This window comes from Podarcis muralis, chromosome 3 (genome assembly GCF_964188315.1).
Source record: "Podarcis muralis chromosome 3, rPodMur119.hap1.1, whole genome shotgun sequence".
NCBI lineage: Eukaryota > Metazoa > Chordata > Lepidosauria > Squamata > Lacertidae > Podarcis > Podarcis muralis.
The window spans coordinates 11,434,189-11,453,672 of NC_135657.1; the positions used below are offsets into that span (position 1 = coordinate 11,434,189).

General features: G+C 46.8%; 1 long non-coding RNA gene across 2 annotated transcripts in view; it reads left to right on the forward strand.

Moving 5' to 3' along the window:
- LOC114594891 (uncharacterized) overlaps nt 1–19,484 on the forward strand; it is a 77,447-nt gene that overhangs the window by 47,204 nt on the left and 10,759 nt on the right. The window contains exons 1-2 of one of the 2 annotated variants that reach the window (XR_003706107.2): nt 910–1,492; nt 9,162–9,302. This is a non-coding gene — a long non-coding RNA (uncharacterized LOC114594891). Of the gene's footprint in view, nt 1–909; nt 1,493–9,161; nt 9,303–19,484 lie in introns of those variants that run through there. The other variant, XR_003706108.2, reaches the window with a different exon arrangement.

Below are 19,484 nucleotides of genomic sequence, written 5' to 3' on the forward strand. Positions count from 1 at the left end.
GGGCCTGGTAGGAATTTTTTCCACTTGGCAAATTGGCACTGGCCATTTGGTTTTTCGCCTACCTCGTAGCAAATCGTCACAACTTCCTTGGTTTTGGCAGTTAGGCATTGGTAGGGGTATTGTTATGTAGATGTGTTGGCGGGGAGCGCCATCACCTCCCCCAAATATTGAAGTGTAGTCCGGTAAAAGATTCGGGGGGGCGTGGCCCCATCCGAAGCCTATGGAGGTCAGGGCCTAAAGTGCGCCCCCGAGCGGTGACCCCGGGGGAGTCCCTAGTTGATGTGCGTCAGCAGGGCTCCCCCTGTTGGTGTTAACCCTTCCCGGTCTTCAAGCAAACAGGCTGAAGCCGGATAGTTGGTTAGGACCAATGCCTAAGCCAATACCACTCTTTACCTGTAACCAATAAAGTTGTGGCCAATTTTAGCCCATTAACCTAAATACTTGTGTCACGTTTTGTTATTTCCTACTGGTGGGAGGCGGGAACTCGCCACGCAACAAGAAAAAGTATACCTGTTATGGTTAGTTGAAATAAAACATTCAAACAGTACCTTTCCCCCCATCAAAGCTTCTTCTGAATGAATGGTTCCAACCTTTCCTTGAATAAGATAGCAGGGGACTCTCTTTCCGCTTCACACAGACCCTCCGAGTTAAAAGACTGGTTCTCTTCAGAGAATACTCTCTCCTGTTTTCTTTGTAGTGTTTTGGGAATTTGCACACTCACTGCTGCTCGGAGTCAGTCTGCAAACTTCCGCTAACAATGCAATCGAGTAACTTCCATTCCCTGCCTTCTTTTTAGCAGATTGTAGAATAATTTAATAATAATAACAGTAATAATAATAATAAACGGGGCGAGGAGAGGAGGGGGAAGACCCTACAGCTTTGACAGATGGTACTCAGCGCTTGACTCCTGCTGAGCTCAGCAGGGCCGATGGTTTAGCACTGTCAAAAAGACTCTTGCCTATGAAGTAGATAACAAAGTGTGGGCTGCCAGCCTCCTTTCCTATAGAAAAGCTCGCTTGTTGTAACATGTTGCTCCTGGCTGGAGCTTAAAAAAAGAGAGAGACAGAAAACCTTCTGAAAGCTTTCGGCTGCCCTATGCGGTGGGCAGATGCTTTTGTGCTGGAGAAATTGGGAAGGGAAATCAAAGAAGCAGGAAGCGATGCGGCAGGGAGGGAACTTCGGAGGCCCAGGCGAGCTCCGGTGGCGAATTTGGAAGACTTCAAAGAGGATTCCAGCTCAAAGGGAAGACCTAGATATTGAATAGATGCTGTATAATGTCGGGGGGTTCTTTCCCTCCCCACCGTGGCCTTTGCCAAATGAGCTAATGCCAAAAAGCAAAGTGGACTTGGGCTATAAAATGCTGCTTTAGCAGAATTTTCGCTAGCGACCTCTTGGCTGCAAACCTGTTGCCATCCCGCCGTGTTCTCTGTCTCTTCAGACATGCCCCCCACCCGCCTGGCCAGATTGGGAGCATTGCAAACCATCCTTTCTGGTAAGCCTGAAATTATTATTTTTTATGGGGTGAGGTAGAAAGTTATGTTAACTGTGCAAGATGTAACCTTACCGCTCTGTTACAAACACCTGGATTTTCCTGTTGTGGAAGGAAGAGTGTTGGCCACACCCCCAAAAATGTATGTGTTACAGTGAATGTCCAAAATTAGGTGGGAGGCTGCACTGATAGGTGAATGTTGACAATCCCAGATTAATTTTGAGCCGACATGAAAATGGATAGAGATAGATGGAGACATGGTTGTATTTCAACTCTTGGAGAGTACACAAGTCAGCACTTGTCAGCTGTCACCAGTGTATCTGACTTTTTGGAGATTCACCTGGTTCACCCAGGATGGTCAACATTTGCAAACTGAATGCCGACCACCAAATTTTGGATACTCTCTTGGTGTAGTTATAAGGCAACCTGCTAAAGAACTGCCACCCGCTGGTGACATTCAAAATCCAGAGTTAATTCTATAATGTCACGCTGCTAAAAAGTTTCAACTTGGCTTCCTTTTTTGGCACGTAAGACGCAAGGGCATGTTGAAATCAACAGCGCGTACTCTTATGTAGGGTTGTTCAGGGTTGAAACGCCAAAAATATAGCACACTGCTCAATATGTCGATTCTCTTTATACTTCTCCATGGACATAATTTGCTTCAGAAAAATTAATGTGGCATTAATAACTGAAATATAATTTGTGGCGTAAGTTGAAAAGGTCCGGTCCCTGAGAATCTCTAGGTAAGAGATCTTAGCCGGCAGGTATATAAAGGAGGGGGTGAATAAGGTGGGAGTTGAATGGCAATGAAATGCAAAAATTAATCCTACACAGGTTTATTTTGCTATTACTTTAATATTTGCCTATTGTGTCTATAGAATTGTAAAGGGATGAGCGCACTCAGTGAAGAGCATTTGAGTACATGTAGTTTGCTTTTTGATTCTAAGGAGAGAAAAACATAGTATTTTGGCAGAAGCATATTCCATTTTCTGAGGGCCACTCCAGATATCCTTTTTTATTGTGTATTCATGATGACTTGTACTCATGGTGCTATCGGGGTGGTTATACAGAATCCCGCCTCCTATACTGCTTGCACCATCAAAACTTCCAAGACATGCTTCCTTTCCCATCTTTATATACCCCATAGCTTCTTGCTGAAATTCTTGAACATTTCATCCCACAAATGCACGGCGGAGGGGGGTAGTCCTGCTTTTGTTGCACTATAGTTCAAGAGCTGGGGTATGTGGGGGGTTAGGGGAGGGGTAATATCGCTGGTGAATGGACGCGGGTGGTGCTGTGGGTTAAACCACAGAGCCTAGGACTTGCCGATCAGAATCCCCGTGACGGGGTGAGCTCCCGTTGCTCAGTCGCTGCTCCTGCCCACCTAGCAGTTCAAAAGCACGTCAAAGTGCAAGTAGATAAATAGGTACCACTCTGGCAGGAAGGTAAACGGCGTTTCTGTGCGCTGCTTTGGCTCGCCAGAAGTGGCTTAGTCATGCTGGCCACATGATCCGGAAGCTGTACACTGGCTCCCTCGGCCAATAAAGGGAGATGAGTGCCACAACCCCAGAGTCAACCACGACTGGACCTAATGGTCAGGGGTCCCTTTACCTTTAATATTGCTGGTGGGGGACACGTCATGCTCATTCTGGAGTAGTTCGGTCCCCACCCGGCACTCAGCTCTCACCTGTGGCTCCTAGAAGTTGTCAGCATGTGACAACGGCTTCGACTGGCCGGCTAAAACAGGTGAAGATAACTCATGGATCTCAAACGTTCTGTGAGGTTGGGACTTCCTCTGCATGTGAAGACAGGCTCTGATGGATGGACTAGATGAGACCAATAGTGGGTCCAACGGTCGAGAAGGTGGTTTCTTCATGTGCTATAGAGGGAAAAGAGGGGCAGATGGGGCTCATCAAGCTGGGAAGGCAGCCCATCTAGGAGAAGGAAAACTCTGATCTCAAACCTCCACTGCCTTGCAGGATACCTTCAGGAGTAAAAAAAAGACCAATCTGGAGAGGCACTGAAGTAACATAAATGCAAGGGGTGGGAGGGACGTTTTTAGGGGACAGCAATGCTTCACCTGTGCTGTGTCTTTCCATTCTAACCCCCCAAATCTCCCTCTTTTTTGGGGGGGGGTAACTTTCTGCCATTTTGGCTTACTGCCTGGGGTGAAGACACTATTTACACCAGAGAGAAAACTGTCTGTGGGCTTTCCCTCAGTGGAAAACACAACCACTCTACCAAATTCACACATTTGTTTTCTGTTCTCCAGCCAGGTAATATTAATAATAATAATAACAACAACAACAACAACAACAACAACAACAACAACAACAACAACAACAACAACAATTTATTTATACCCCACCCATCTGGCTGGGCCTCCTCAGCCACTCTGGGCGGCTTCCACCAAAACACAGCCAGCCCAGCCACTCGGGGGGGGGGGGGGGCTTCCAACAAAATATTAAAATACAGTAATGCATCAAACATTAAAAGCTTCCCTAAACAGGGCTGCCTTCAGATGTCTTCTAAAAGTTTGGTAGTTATTTTTCTATTTGACATCTGGTGGGAGGGTGTTCCACAGGGCGGGTGCCACTACCGAGAAGGCCCTCTGCCTGATTCCCTGTAACTTGGCTTCTTGCGGTGAGGGAACTGCCAGAAGGCCCTCGGCGCTGGACAGAAATGAATGCGTGCTTTACTGGAAAATATCATGCACAAATGCATTGTGTTTGGGGAAGCTGGTTTGCAAAAGTGCTTCTTTTAGGAGAGATTGCATATGAAAATGTGTTTATTGGGAGAAATTCAGACAAAAACACTGATGATTTTCAGGAGGCCTTTTTTAAATCGTCACCGCAACCACCATTGCAAACTAATGTGGAAACGCTGACAGGCCTTTGCAGCTATTTGATTCTTATTTGGATCAGCCAGCCACCTTAAGGATCATCAGTAGTGTTTATATTTAATATTTATTAAATTGCGTTTTATGTTTTAACATTTTACGCCACCCTGATGTTTCATCCTACATTGGTACAGAAATGCTTTTTTAAAAAAAAAAATGCATAGAACTGAACTTAAGATTGCAAAAATGAGAAACCAAATACCGTATTTTTCGCTCTATAAGACGCAGCAGACCACAAGACGCACCCAGTTTTTGGAGGAGTAAAACAAGAAAAAAATAATTCTGAATCTCAGAAGCCAGAACAGCAAGAGGGATCACTGCACAGTGAAAGCAGCAATCCCTCTTGCAGTTCTGGCTTCTGAGATAGCTGTGCAGCCTGCATTCACTCCATAAGATGCACACGCATTTCCCCTTACTTTTTAGGAGAGAAAAAGTGAGTCTTATAGAGCAAAAAATACGGTAGATCTGCCCATCTCTAGGCACCTTTCGCTTCTGCTTGGGAGCTCATGAAATTGTTAACTCCATTATATTTTCTTTTTTAAAAAAAATCTGTGTGAGCCACTTTGATGACCCAGTGTGGAACTATTTCCACGAATAAAATAAATATGGCAATTGGTTGAGAGGGGAGCTATTCCCTCCTTAGGTGCAAACTGCCCTCTGCAGAGTTGGGAAGAGGCCCAACGCCAGAGTCTCTGTCTGCAGAAGCCCCAAATCTCCACCTCACCCCTTCTCTAGAGAAATCCCCCTCCTCTCCGCTCCAAGCTCCATCTCCTAGTGAAAGCACAACATGCTGGCAGGTGGCGTTTGGACCCAGGAAGCGAAATCTCTGGACCCTGAATCTCTTGCACCTGCCGTTCTGCGGCTGGGGTCTCTGGCTTTGTTGACTAGAAAAAGAAACAGGGCATCATGCCAGGAGCCTTCGTGTGCCTTCTGAGCCAGATCCCAGTTGCCAAGGGGCTTGGGGAAGACATCAAGAGAGAAGGGGGGGAAATAAAAAAATAAAAGTAAATCTTGTTTTTCCTTTTTCACAGAGAGTGGTGTGGGCAGATTGTATGTTAACAAGGAGAGGGAGGGTGTTCCCAATCCCATTTGGAGAAGGGCGGTAGCTCAGTGGCAAAGCATCTGCCTTGCGAAGCAGAAGGTGTCAAGTTTGATTCCTGTCATCTCCAGGTAGAGTTGGGAGAGAATCGCTGCCTGGAAACCCTGTTTGCCAGTCTGTCTTGGCAATACTGAGCTAGACCATCAGAAAGTGTTTATTTATCTGGCGGTGGCGGGGGACCGGACCCAGAATTAAATATAAATTACTAACAGATTCAAAAGAAGGAGGGGGATTTTCTCTGCCGGATTGGAAGATATATTTTGATGCCGCAGCCCTTTGTTGGGTTAAGGAATGGATAATGCTGATGTTCTTGATTTGGAGGGGTTCGACAATGTACAGTGGGACCTCTGGTTAAGTACTTGATTCGTTCCGGAGGTCCGTACTTAACCTAAAACTGTTCTTAACCTGAAGCACCACTTTAGCTAATGGGGCCTCCTGCTGCTGCTGCGCCGCCAGAGCACGATTTCTGTTCTCATCCTGAAGCAAAGTTCTTAACCCGAGGTACTATTTCTGGGTTAGCGGAGTCTGTAACCTGAAGCGTATGTAACCCGAGGTACCACTGTATTCGGTTGGCATGCTTATTTATGGTATGATAAGATAAAGGCTCATAAAGGCTTTAAAAACCAAATAATTAGAAAATATACAATGTTTGGATAAAATATAAAGATCTCTTAGAAAGGAAAACACCTAGGTGGCTTTCACCAATGGAAGCAAAGGCCCAGAAGAAGTTAAATATGGAGAGGACCTGGTTGAGATATTCTGATTTACTGTTGGAAGATAAGGAAGGATACAAATTAAGACCATTTGAGCAAATCAAAGATAAATTGGATTGGCTACATTATTATCGGATTAATGAATTGTTTAAACTTGACAAGAAAAATGGTTTTGTGTCAGAAAAAAACAAATTGGAAACGGAGTTGTTAGATACTAATGTTAAAAATTTATCAAAAATGTATAATTTGTTGTTGGAGTGGCACACAAAGGGGGCTGGATGTAGCCCAATCGCCTTCTCAATCCGACCCGTGGACAGTCCGGGAATCAGCATGTTTTCACATGAGTAGAATGGGTGCTTTTATTTAAAATGCATCTCTGGGTTATTTGTGGGGCATAGGAATTCATCCCCCCTCCCCCCCCCGAAAATATAGTCCGGCCCCCCACAAGATCTGAGGGACAGTGGACCGGCCCCCTGCTGAAAAAGTTTGGTGACCCCTGAGCTAGATGGATCAATGGTCTGACTTTGTATCAGGCAGCTTCCTATGCTCCCTTGTTCGGTAAATAGTCCGGGAGGGTTGGGTCTCATTAGAAAAAGGTCTCTTGATAGCTGGAAATCTCTCTGATTTTGAATGGGATACCCATCAATGTTTGGTGACACAGAGAGATGCCCAAATTGCTGTCTAAGTGGCCTGATCCATAGGGAAACTGACTACCAAAGATAGGCGATGGCCTGTACATTGTATTAATCGTGCGAAGAATTTGTTTTCTGCCTTATCTTTTTCTGCTATTGCATTTTTGGTATGATTGTTGTTGTTGTTTAGTCGTTTAGTCTTTCCTGACTCTTCGTGACCCCATGAACCAGAGCACGCCAGGCACTCCTGTCTTCCACTGCCTCCCCCAGTTTGGTCAAACTCATGCTGGTAGCTTCGAGAACACTGTCCAACCATCTTGTCCTCTGTCGTCCCCTTCTCCTTGTGCCCTCCATCTTTCCCAACATCAGGGTCTTTTCCAGGGAGTCTTCTCTTCTCATGAGGTGGCCAAAATATTGGAGCCTCAGCTTCAGGATCTGTCCTTCCAGTGAGCACTCAGGGCTGATTTCCTTCAGAATGGAGAGGTTTGATCTTCTTTCAGTCCATGGGACTCTCAAGAGTCTCCTCCAGCACCATAATTCAAAAGCATCCATTCTTCGGCGATCAGCCTTCTTTATGGTCCAGCTCTCACTTCCATACATCACTACTGGGAAAACCATAGCTTTAACAATACAGACCTTTGTTGGCAAGGTATGATTGTAGTGACTGCAATGCTTGGTCATTTTTAAGGTTATTGTTATTGAGCAGCTTTGAGCTCAACATTGCTGTTGGAAAAGCAGAATGGAAATATCAAAAGAGGGAAGTCGGTAGTCCCAGGGTTCCAGAGAGGCAGGAAGACAAAGTGAGACAAAATCAGCACCTTAGAGAGGAACTAATGCGTGGGTTTCAGGACCACAGATAGCAACTCGGCAGCAGAGGCAGAACATACAAGTTGTCTCAGCAATGCCCTTGAGCAGCTGGCAGATCTTAACAGCAGAGGTGGGGAACCACAGACCCCGGAGCCCAATGTGGCCCTCTAGCCTCTCTGGTACACTCCCTCTCACCAGGCTACACCAATCACTGGCCCTGCTTCTGACCCTGGGGCTTCCCTCCCACCCAGATGGAACGTGTCCTTGAGTTCAGATCATGTCTCTGCGAAAGGACAGAGGGGGTTGTGTGAGTGTATGAGTGTATGATGGAATTTCCGTTCATCGCTCCACCTACGGGTGCCTCCAGCCCCGCCTTGAAGAAGATAAGGATACAAGAATGAGATACATTATATATAAATATACAGATACAGATGAGATGGAGATATGGATATATAGTCATACCTCGGGTTACAGATGCTTCAGGTTGCGCGTTTTCGGGTAACGGACGTGCCAAAACCCGGAAGTACCGAAACATGTTACTTTTGGGTTTTGCCACTCGTGCATGTGCAGAAACACTAAATTGCGCTTTGCGCAGAAGTGCTGAATCGCAACCCACATGTGCGCAGATGCGGCGCTGCAGGTTGCAAATCTAAATAATACTAATACTAGATAACAAACAATGTCGTGAAGTGGTTAAATAGCCACTGAGTTGGGAGGTGTGGGGTCAAATCCACCCTTAGCAATAGATCCGCACGGATCACGTTCGCAACCCAAGCGTCCACTGTATAGATATATAGCTATATAGATACAGGTATACAACACATTTCAAATTAAAAAGTGGCTGTGCAGCACAGGAAGCTGCCTTAAACTGAGTCCGACCATTGATCCTCCTAGCTCAGTACTGTCTACACATGAGGTCCCCAATGTGGTGCCCTTAGACACCCCCTTGGTGCCTTTCAGTGCCCTCTGCCTTCCCATTAAAATTTTGGGAAGGTTTTTGTTTTCTTAATATATATGTATAGTTTGGCTAAGTGGCGCTGTGGGTTAAACCACAGAGCCTAGGACTTGTTGATCAGAAGCTCGCAGTTCAAATCCCCGTGACGGGGTGAGCTCCCGTTGCTTGGTCCCTGCTCCTGCCAAGCTAGCAGTTCAAAAGCACGTCAATGTGCGGGAAGGTAAACGGCGTTTCCGTGAGCTGCTCTGGTTTGCCAGAAGTGGCTTAGTCATGCTGGCCACATGACCTGGAAGCTGTACGCCGGCTCCCTTGGCCAATAAAGTGAGATGAGCACCACAACCCCAGAGTCAGCCACGACTGGACCTAATGGTCCTTTACCTTACTATAGTTTGGCTGAAGAGGTTGCCTCCTTGGGGGAGGCAAGGTGCCATGTTTTGTTTGCTTGGGGGAAATGAAGAAGCTTGCATATTGAGGACTGGGAATGAGGGCTCTTGCACTGATTGCAACTTGGGCACTGTTGTAAAACTGCTGCATTTTTATTTTATTTTTTTACTTGCTTGTTTCCAGGACTAATTCAAGAAGATGCAGCTTTTGACAGTCAAAGCCTGGAGCAGCCTGGATCTCAAGGAGAACTTTCTCTCCTATAATCTCCTGGGGCTTTTAGGATCTACAAGTGAGACCCTAATCTAAGTTCCTTCCTTTAGCAAGGTAATGTTATCATCTACCTGGGGCAAGACCTTACCTGTTGTGGCCCCAGAGTTGTGGAACGCTCTCCTCCGTGAGGTCTGTATTAATTCTTCCTTGGTAGACAGGGGGGAAATGTGGCTATTAATTTGGATGTTTGGGGATTAGTGGAGATACTTGTGTAATTAGAAATGTTCGTTTTGATTCCTTTAGCTGAGGTTGTGTTTTTTCTATTTCAAATGGATTGCTTTTATTTGCATTTTCAAACAGTAAAAAAAATTGTGAGCAGGTGCTCTTTTATTGAAAGATAGTGTAAATAAATAAATTCCTCAAGGCAGGAAACATGTTTTGTTGCTGTTTATATCACTCTTTATTTACAGAAATTGTACTGTATAATGTCTGGACGTTCTGTTTATTGAGCATTCATCCTTGATTTGCTTGCATAAAGCTTATGCCAGAGTCTAGATTATATCTGGTCTTTTTGAACATTTGTTTAGGGGGCAGTTATATGGCAAATAGGGACGCGGTTGGCACTGTGGGTTAAACCACAGAGCCTAGGACTTGCTGATCAGAAGGTTGGCGGTTCAAATCCCCGCAACGGGGTGAGCTCCCATTGCTCGGTCCCTGCTCCTGCCAACCTAGCAGTTCGAAAGCACATCAAAGTGCAAGTAGATAAATAGGTACCACTCCGGCGGGAAGGTAAACGGCGTTTCCGTGCGCAGCTCTGGTTTGCCAGAAGCGGCTTAGTCATGCTGGCCACATGACCCAGAAGCTGTACGCCGGCTCCCTCAGCCAATAAAGCGAGATGAGCGCTGCAACCCCAGAGTCGGCCATGACTGGACCTAATGGTCAGGGGTCCCTTTACCCTTATGGCAAATGAGCATTCATTCTCCATTCATCCTGATTTGCTTGCAAGAAGTTCATTCATCTTCTATATTATATTCATTCAGCCCATACATTTCTGTGCATCTTCCCCATCGCAAAACTCCCGGTTCTCCGTTAAAGTAGATCTATTGCAGCAGGGGAGTCCTTGAATCTAATTATACAAACTTATTGTTCCAGTATGTCCAGTCTGGAGACACTCTAGGTTTTTAAAAAATAATACGCAAGAACTTCCTGCTTCCATCTGCACCCCTATCTATATCCCTCCCATCAGAAATCCCTCATGTTGTGAAATTGTACCTGCTATCAAATAAGCAAGCAACCAAGCAGTTGTGCTCTTTCATTGCAATTTATAAGAGCAGGGGTCAACAAGCTTTTTCAGCAGGGGGCCGGTCCCTCAGACCTTGTGGGGGGCTGGACTATATTTTGGGGGGAAATATGAAGAAATTCCTATGCCCCACAAATAACCCAGAGATGCATTTTAAATAAAAGCACACATTCTACTCATGTAAAAACACCAGGTAGGCCCCACAAATAACCCAGATGCATTTTAAATAAAAGGACACATTCTACTCATGTAAAAACATACTGATTTAGAAGGCCATTGGGCCGGATCTGGCCCCCGGGCCTTAGTTTGCCTACCCATGTAAAAGAGGTTTGGATCCTGCCCCAATATACACATTATTTCTTGTAAGGCAGGCATGTCCAAAGTCCATTTCGGGGGCTTAATCGGTTTAATCCAGCCCCTGTGGCAGTTTATATCCTAAAAAAAAAACCCTCAACAACTTCAATCCTAAAAAAAAGCTCAACAATTATGGTTGGCCCTTTGGTCGGCCCTCATGGCCCTTCACTTCATCAAATCTGGCCCTCTTTGAAAAAAGTTTGGACACCGCTGTTGTAAGGTAAGGGAGAGAAGAGGCTAGGCGTGGCTCCAAGTGTAACTCCCCTTTTATACCGGGACAGAAAAAATTGTTGTGGCAGAAATGGCCCCTCAATATTCCACAGCCCACATGGTGGGAAGAGGCCAATGGGATCTATTACGCCCTCCAAAAAGCTCCACACACAAACACCGGGCACCCACAATGTTGGGTGCCCCCTCAGTGTACCTGCACCCCTCACTTTTAATAATAATATAGTCTGTATAGCCCACTCTTCACTGAATATTTCAGAGTGGAGAATATAGCAATGTGCAAAAAATACAGAATCAAAAAATAATAATTAAAAATTAAGTAAGGTAAAGGGACCCCTGACCATTAGGTCCAGTCGTGACCGACTCTGGGGTTGCGGCGCTCATCTCACTACCTAGCCGAGGGAGCCGGCGTGCAGCTTCCAGGTCATGTGGCCAGCATGACTAAGCCGCTTCTGGCAAACCAGAGCAGCGCACGGAAATGCCGTTTACCTTCCCGCCAGAGCAGTACCTATTTATCTACTTGCACTTTGATGTGCTTTCGAACTGCTAGCTTGGCAGGAGCAGGGACCGAGCAACGGGAGCTCACCTTGTCGTGGGGATTCGAACCGCCGACCTTCTGATCGGCAAGCCCTAGGCTCTGTGGTTTAACCCACAGCGCCACCCGCATCCCTTAAAATTAAGTACTCCAGCATAAATCAGAAGAAAAAAAATTAAACAGCTCCGAGAACAATCATTAGAATGTCCCTATAACCCAAAGGTCTGGGTAAGGAAAAGAGGGACACCCAACCAACTAAAACAACAAAAGGGCCTTATGAAAATGTCCAGTCCATCATAAGATCCCAGGATAGGTTGCAATCTTGTAAAATAGTAGAATTAAAACCAATTCAATGCGCGTGTCGGTGAATCACCACTTACAGACAGCAGGGGGAGTGCTACGCTCATTCCATTACTCTCTGAATTTTTCTCCTGCTGCTGCGCTGCCTTTCTTCGATTCTTCTATAATACGAGTGCAACTTTCCCAGAAAGAACTATGACAGCAACAAACAGCCCTCGCTGCTTGATTTTGAGGCCACAAAGTTTCCAGACAGGCTGTCCCCCTTCCCATTTCTGTTTTCCAAACGATATCCGACATTCCTGAGCTACTGGGCACGCTCAGTCCCCATCATTGGGCCATTCTGGGGGGTAGATTTTTAGTTTGCTTTGTACTTTGCAAGGCTTAGGATGCCTGCCACCTGCAGCATGCCAATACCTCCCTCCTGTTTCTTGGTAGGCTTCTTTGGTGCCATTCCTGTGGGCACTCACCCCCTGAATTTGCTATTGGGAGGAGAAATTATTGGCTGCTTCCATCAAGCATAGAATAGAATCATAGAGTTGGAATAGACCACAAGGGCCATCGAGTCCAACCCCCTGCCAAGCAGGAAACACCATCAGAGCACTCCTGACATATGGTTGTCAAGCCTCTGCTTAAAGACCTCCAAAGAAGGAGACTCCACCACACTCCTTGGCAGCAAATTCCATTGTCGAACAGCTCTTACTGTCAGGAAGTTCTTCCTAATGTTTAGGCGGAATCTTCTTTCTTGTAGTTTGGATCCATTGCTCCGTGTCCACTTCTCTGGAGCAGCAGAAAACAACCTTTCTCCCTCCTCTATATGACATCCTTTTATATATTTGAACATGGCTATCATATCACCCCTTAACCTCCTCTTCTCCAGGCTAAACATGCCAGCTCCCTTAGCCGTTCCTCATAAGGCATTGTTTTCAGGCCTTTGACCATTTTGGTTGCCCTCCTCTGGACACGTTCCAGTTTGTCAGTGTCCTTCTTGAACTGTGGTGCCCAGAACTGGACACAGTACTCCAGGTGAAGTCTGACCAGAGCAGAATACAGTGGCACTATTACTTCCCTTGCAATGGCAACGTTTTAGATTTTTCTATTGGGCTTAAAAAGGAAGAAGCAAAATACACCCAGCTTTTGCTATATTTATCAACTGGGGGTGGAGAGCCATAGCTTTGTAGCCTGCTTTGCATATAAATACCAGATTCAATCTCCTAAGAAATGCTTTGTTTGACGAAAGGAACAACCCTGGGGTGCTAGTGTCAGCCACAGTGGGTCCTCTGGGGCCTGTGGGCCCCAGCATTTGCACAACTTTGCTTAGTACTGATGCCCCCGCCCCCCCCCCTTCAGAGGTACAATGGTTGGCAATCAAAGACGGGGCCTTTTCGGTGGTGGCACCCTTGAGTTGTGCACTATTTGTTCCAAGGACATTTGGCTTGTTTTCCTTTTGGCATCAGGTAAAGACTCCTCCTCCCCCTCTCCTGGGCCTTTAAAGGTTCGTTTCAATTTTGCCTTTTCTGGTTTCAACCTTTATTGCTGCTTTTTAAATTTACGGGTTTGCTTTGGCTACTGTTTTTTGTGTGACTGAAAGGCTTGCTTTTTAATGTGAATTGTGTTGTGAAGCTTCCCCCCCCCCCCTTCTGTACAGCCCAGAGAGATGCCGTGAAAGTTTCAGCTGAAAGGCAGTTAGGAATCTTTCAAATACAATGGTACCTCGAGTTACAGACACTTCAGGTTACGGATGCTTCAGGTTACAGACTCCGCTAACCCATAAATAGTACCTCGGGTTAAGAACTTTGCTTTAGGATGAGAACAGAAATCGTGTGGCGGCGTGAGGCCCCATTAGCTAAAGTGGTGCTTCAGGTTAAGAACAGTTTCAGGTTAAGACCGGACCTCCAGAACAAATTAAGTTCTTAACCCGAGGTACCACTGTATATACATCCATACATAACTGGAAAACGATAGAAAAGAAAGTGGTATTCTATCAAAGGGAGGGATGCATTTGAATCAGAAAACTTGTGTGATCTCAACAGAAATGTTCACAGCCTACAGCTGCAATCCTACCTGTGAGTGATTCTCCTAAGTAGACATGCATGAGATTGCAATGTTCATATATCAAATTCTGGATATCAGTTTGCCCAGAAGTTCAGTTCTGTTGAAAAAGCCACAAACTATCCTAGTCTTATGCGTTGCAGAGGGTTGAACTAGATGACCCTTGGTGTCCCTTCCATTTGTACAATCCTATGATTCTACCCACCCACCCCCCAAATTTGATGATAGCGTCCTGGCAAATTGCACTGAATACTTTTTTTAATAATAATTTTTTAAAAAGCAAGCGAAAGAGCTCACGCTGTGCCTTGCATCTGCTGCCTAAATGAACTCTAATAAGATTTACTTAATCCACTTGAAAAGGGGGGAAATGCTGTTTTTGTCCCCCAATTTGTTGAAACATCTGAAAGTTCGCAAGGTTGCGACCCCTCTTTCGGAAAAGGGAATCCCCTGCCACCTGTAAATATCCTGGGGAAAACAGTTGGGAACAATGAAACACGTGCTGGTTAACTGTTGCCCAGGCAACGGTTACGGTTCATCCGTAGGGGGTCTCCGGCCCCACCAAGGCTTTGTCCGCAGGAGACGTGGGCCAGCTGTTGCCGAATAGCCATTGTGGAAGATCATTGTGAACTAATAGTCAGCCGCACAAATAGGCCCCTGTTCGTTCTCAATGGGTTTTGTCTTTTTCAAAGGGGGTGTTCTCTGCACCTCCCGCAGCAGATAACTCTCCAAGTTAGCATCGTGAAAACAGCCCTTTCCTTTAGATGCATAAATATCCCATTTATAATACAGTGGTTCTCGAACATTTTTTTTCTTCAGGCCACACTTTCAGAACAAAAAAATGGCTCTCGGATTTTTTTATTGACAAGAAATACGTTGGAAAACACGAGCAGGGTTGTCCTCGGAATCATTTGCTGACATTTTGAAAATATATCTATTCGTATTCCGCAAATGAAAAAAGAAAACAATTGTTTTGAGATTATATAATGCTACACTGAAATGATTAAATGTTCTTTGATTGTCCTTGCGTTTTCCTGCCATGCTGGTCATTCTCTCCTCCCCCACCAGTGTGGCACACCACAGCCTTTGAGAAGCACTGATTTAGTAGAATGGACAGCAGCTTAACATTGGTTACTTAGGGCCTTCTCATATAAAGGTTATGTCAGATGGCAATTGTGGTTGCTCATGAATAACCAGTCAGGACTCTGACGTGTCTTTTACAGGTTTTATTTAGGTGCAAAACTATTTACAGTGCAGAACCACAAGTTCATGTCTGCCTCAATCGCTAGCAGGATCTGGGAGTGGTCGTTTCCGGGTCCTCCCCCAACATAAGAGCTTAGTCACCCCCAGCCTTTTCCTTCCTTCTTTGCGTTTTACACCTCTGCACAAGGTGGGCAAGAAAAGAGGCATGCTTCCCTCCTGGCCAGCTTGACCAGGAGTGGTGCTGAGGCTCCCAGCAGCATCCTCTGGCCCTTTCCCCTCCCTTACCCCGGAGGTGTGGCTTTCCCCACCATCAGACTGACGAGGTGCGGCACTGGGGCTCCCAGCAGCATCTTCTGGTCCCTTCCCCTCTTCCCCGCTGGAGGTGTTGCTTTCCCCACCACAGGAATAGGAATTGCTTCGCAAGATTTTCAGAGGTTCCCTGTAACCCAACTGCCCCTCTGCCTCCCTTCCCTGTTCCGATGGCAGTCCCCTGACAGGTCAGATATAGCAGAAATATCCAACAGGATGGTGCAGAATGATCCTGGGTGAAAGAGTCAGAATAGTTGGAAATGCTGAGTCCCTGAAGCAAAAAACATTTTGCCATGGATATTGCAGCTCTCTGGTCTTCCCCACCTGCGTTCTTGGGGGTTGCATCTCTGCGGGTGGCCCAAACAGGCCATCTCAAGATCTCACGGGAGCCATTGAAGCAACAAGGCAGGACTCCCTGGTCCTGAGTAGGGTAACTGTGCCCCTGAAGGACCAGGTGCGCAGCCAGGTGAGTCATTTTGGACTCACAGCTGCCTGTGGAGGCGCAGGTCAATTCCGTGTCCACGGCAGCTGCTTATAAGCTCCATCTGGTGCACAGGCTGAGACCCTACCTGCCCGCAGACTGTCTCGCCAGAGTGGTGCATGCTCTGGTTATCTCCCGCTTGGACTACTGCAACACCCTGTACGTGGGGCTACCTTTGAAGGTGATCCAGAAACTACAACTGATCCACAATGCTGCAGCTAGACTGGTGGCTGGGAGTGGCCGCTGAGACCATATCACACCGGTCCTGAAAGACCTACATTGGCTCCCAGTCCGTTTCCGAGCACAATTGAAAGTCTTGGTGCTGACCTTTAAAGCCCTAAACAGTCTCAGCCTGGTATACCTGAAGGAGCATCTCCATCACTGTCGTCCAGGCCGGACAGCTCTGAGGGCCTTCTGGCAGTTCCCTCCCTGTGAAAAATAAGGTTGCAGGGAGCCAGGCAGAGGGCCTTCTCGGTAGTGGCGCCCTCCCTGTGGAACACCCTCCCATCAGATGTCAAGGAAATAAACAACGATCTGACTTTTAGAAGACATCTGAAGGCAGACCTGTTGAGGGAAGTTGTTAATGTTTGATGTTTTATTGAGTTTTTAATATTCTGTTGGGAGCCGCCCAGAGTGGCTGGAGAAACCCAGCCAGAGGGGCGGGCTATAAATAAATAGATGATGATGTATGAATAGAAGGACTGGCCTCGTGACCTCGCAAGCTTGGATCCAAGTCACAGACTGAGAAATCTCTGCAGGCAAATGTGATGGCATGACAGCGATCTCACAGCTACCTGTAGAGGTTCCGCGATCTGGAGGCCTTACAATCCCAGGGTGCACCTTGAGCATGTATTGCCAAAAGGGCTGATAAATTCACAGTTGCGCAGCAAACAATTCACTTACGTTGCTCTATTTTTGCTCTGTTAAACTGGGTTACTCTGGAAGAGGACCCCACTATGATAGCACCCACAGCCATAAAAGGCAGCCGGTATTAAGTAATTTTGGCAAGATTTATTATACAGGAGCAAGAACCTGACTTCTGGGATGTTTGCAGGTAGGATTTCCACCTTTTGGTATGGGCTGAAACTGTGTAATCTTAGCAGGACACACCAACTCTTAAGTGATGCATCTTCCATCATTTTGGTGGTAGAACATCTGCTTTGCATGGAAAAGGTCCTAAGTTCCATCCCCGGCATCTGAAGTCCTAGAGGATCACTGCAAGTCAACGTAGACAATACTGAGCTACATGGATCAGTGATCTGTCTCGGTTGTTGGCATCCATCTGTCTCGGGAGACAATGGAAGAGTATGCCCTCAAGAGTGAAGTCAAACTTTTTGAGAGTTGCATGGCGAGTTCCTGACCCGCCCCCAGGTCGAAATAATGACACAATTATTAAGATTAATGGGCTAAAAAAGGCCACAACTTTATCAGTTACAGGTGATGAGCGGTATTGGCTTAGGCATTGGTCCTAACCGACTATATCTGACTCCAGCCCGTCTGCTTGAAGTCCAGGAAGGGTTAATCACCAGCAGGGGGAGTCCTGCTGATGCACATCAACTAGGAACTCCCCCGGGGTCACCGATAGGGGGCGTGCCTTAGGCCCTCACCTCCCTAGGCTTCGGACAGGGCCACGCCCCCCAGAATCCATTAACGGACTACCCTTCAATATGCGGGGGAGGTGATGGCGCTACCTCCCCTCTTCCATCTACAGAACTATACCAATGCCTAACCGCCATTACCCAGAAAGTTGTGATGATTTGCTATGAGGTAGGCGAAAAACCAATTGGCCAATTTGCCAAGTGGAAAAATTCCTACCAGGCCCCTCAACGGCGATCAACCGAGGTGCATAGCAAGGTCAAAGAAAGAAAACCTTATAGGGCAGGAGGGTGGGAAAACAGGAACAGCTGGCGAGCGGACAGAGAGGGAGATCCCAGGCTGCGTCCTGCCTTTATAGGGCAGGCCACACTCCCGGACCAACCCGATTGGCCGGCTAGGGGGCGATGCAGCCAGGCACCCCCCAATCGCACGTGGAGGGACCGTGAAGCCTGCAACCCCACCTCCTCTGGAGGCAGAGAGGCAGAGATGAGTCCAGCTGGTGATGAAGCCAGGATATCTCCCCCTCCTGATGCAACAAGCTCTCCTCCTCCCTGGTCTCCCAGAACCAGAAGAGGGCCGAAAAGGGCAGAGCCACGGCAGACTGCATGCAGGCGCAGTCTCTGATCGCTAGGGGGAAAGCCATGAAGAGGAAGGGACTTTGATGGCTGCAGGGAGGCAAGGACTTTCAGTCTTGGCAACTGATTCATGGGGCCAGACCTACTCAGCCAAGTCTGTGAAGACTGTGTTTTTGCAAATAGCTTCTTGGGCTTGTTGATCAGAAGGTTGGCAGTTCGAATCCCCACGACGGGGCGAGCTCCCGTTGCTCTGTCCCAGCTCCTGCCAACCTAGCAGTTCAAAAGCACGCCAGAGCAAGTAGATAAATAGGTACCGCTGTGGCAGGAAGGTAAACAGCGTTTCCGTGCGCTCTGGTTTCTGCCACGGTGTCCCGTTGCGCCAGAAGCGGTTTAGTCATGCTGGCCACATGACCCGGAAGGCTGTCTGCAGACAAACGCCGGCTCCCTTGGCCTGAAAGCGAGAGGAGTGCCACAACCCCATAGTCGCCTTTGACTGGACTTAACCGTCCAGGGTCCTTTACCTTTACCTAGGCTGACACTCAGCCAAGTGTGTGAAGATTGTGTTTTTGCAAATAAAGAGTTAATTCCAACTTTGAAGATAGGACTTTCTGCTGGCTCACTCTTTGGCACCTAGCCTCCTTTATCTAGTGCTCTGACTAGAGTTGGGCAGCCTTCCCAAATGTGGCAGATTTTAGTGGCTACACCTTCTTGCTGTCAATCAGAATTCAGTAAGTCCAGTGGTGCCTGACAACAGAGACCTGGTCCCTCCAGAAGGGTCTTTGCTGAGGGCTTTCTCAAACATGGAGAGATGGACAAGTTATAAGAAGCTAAGGGCCTCTTCACATGGTTCTGGGATCTGACAGTGGGTTTCAAAATGCCTCCTTGAACCCTGCTGTTATTAAACTCCGACCGCAAAGTACGTCCTCCTTGAAGGCTACAAATGTTTAGCAGAAGGAGTTTATATGCTGTACAAGACACAGCTGTGCTCTGAAGTTGGCACGTAAGAATCTCTCCAGCTGTTAACCCTGAACTTCAACCTGGGGGGCAAAGAACATAAAAATAGGATTATTATTTTTTGTTTCCACGTCCTTCGTTTTACTACATCAACATGCCGCTTGTGGCCAAAGATCTTTTTTATGCCTTTTTAGCAACCTTGAGTAATATAAGGGAAACAGAATAGCTCAATGTCATAAGGAAGACTTGGCTTGGGAAATGTTTATCGCTTGTGGGATGTTTCTGTCTCCCGGAGCCAAAATCAGGGCATTCTTCTGTCGGATTTGCGATGCCAAACAAGGGACAGACAAATCTGTCAGTTTGTGCTTCTCTCTGTTTCTCATTTGTTTTTACTATCTCAAGTTCAATTTGCCCC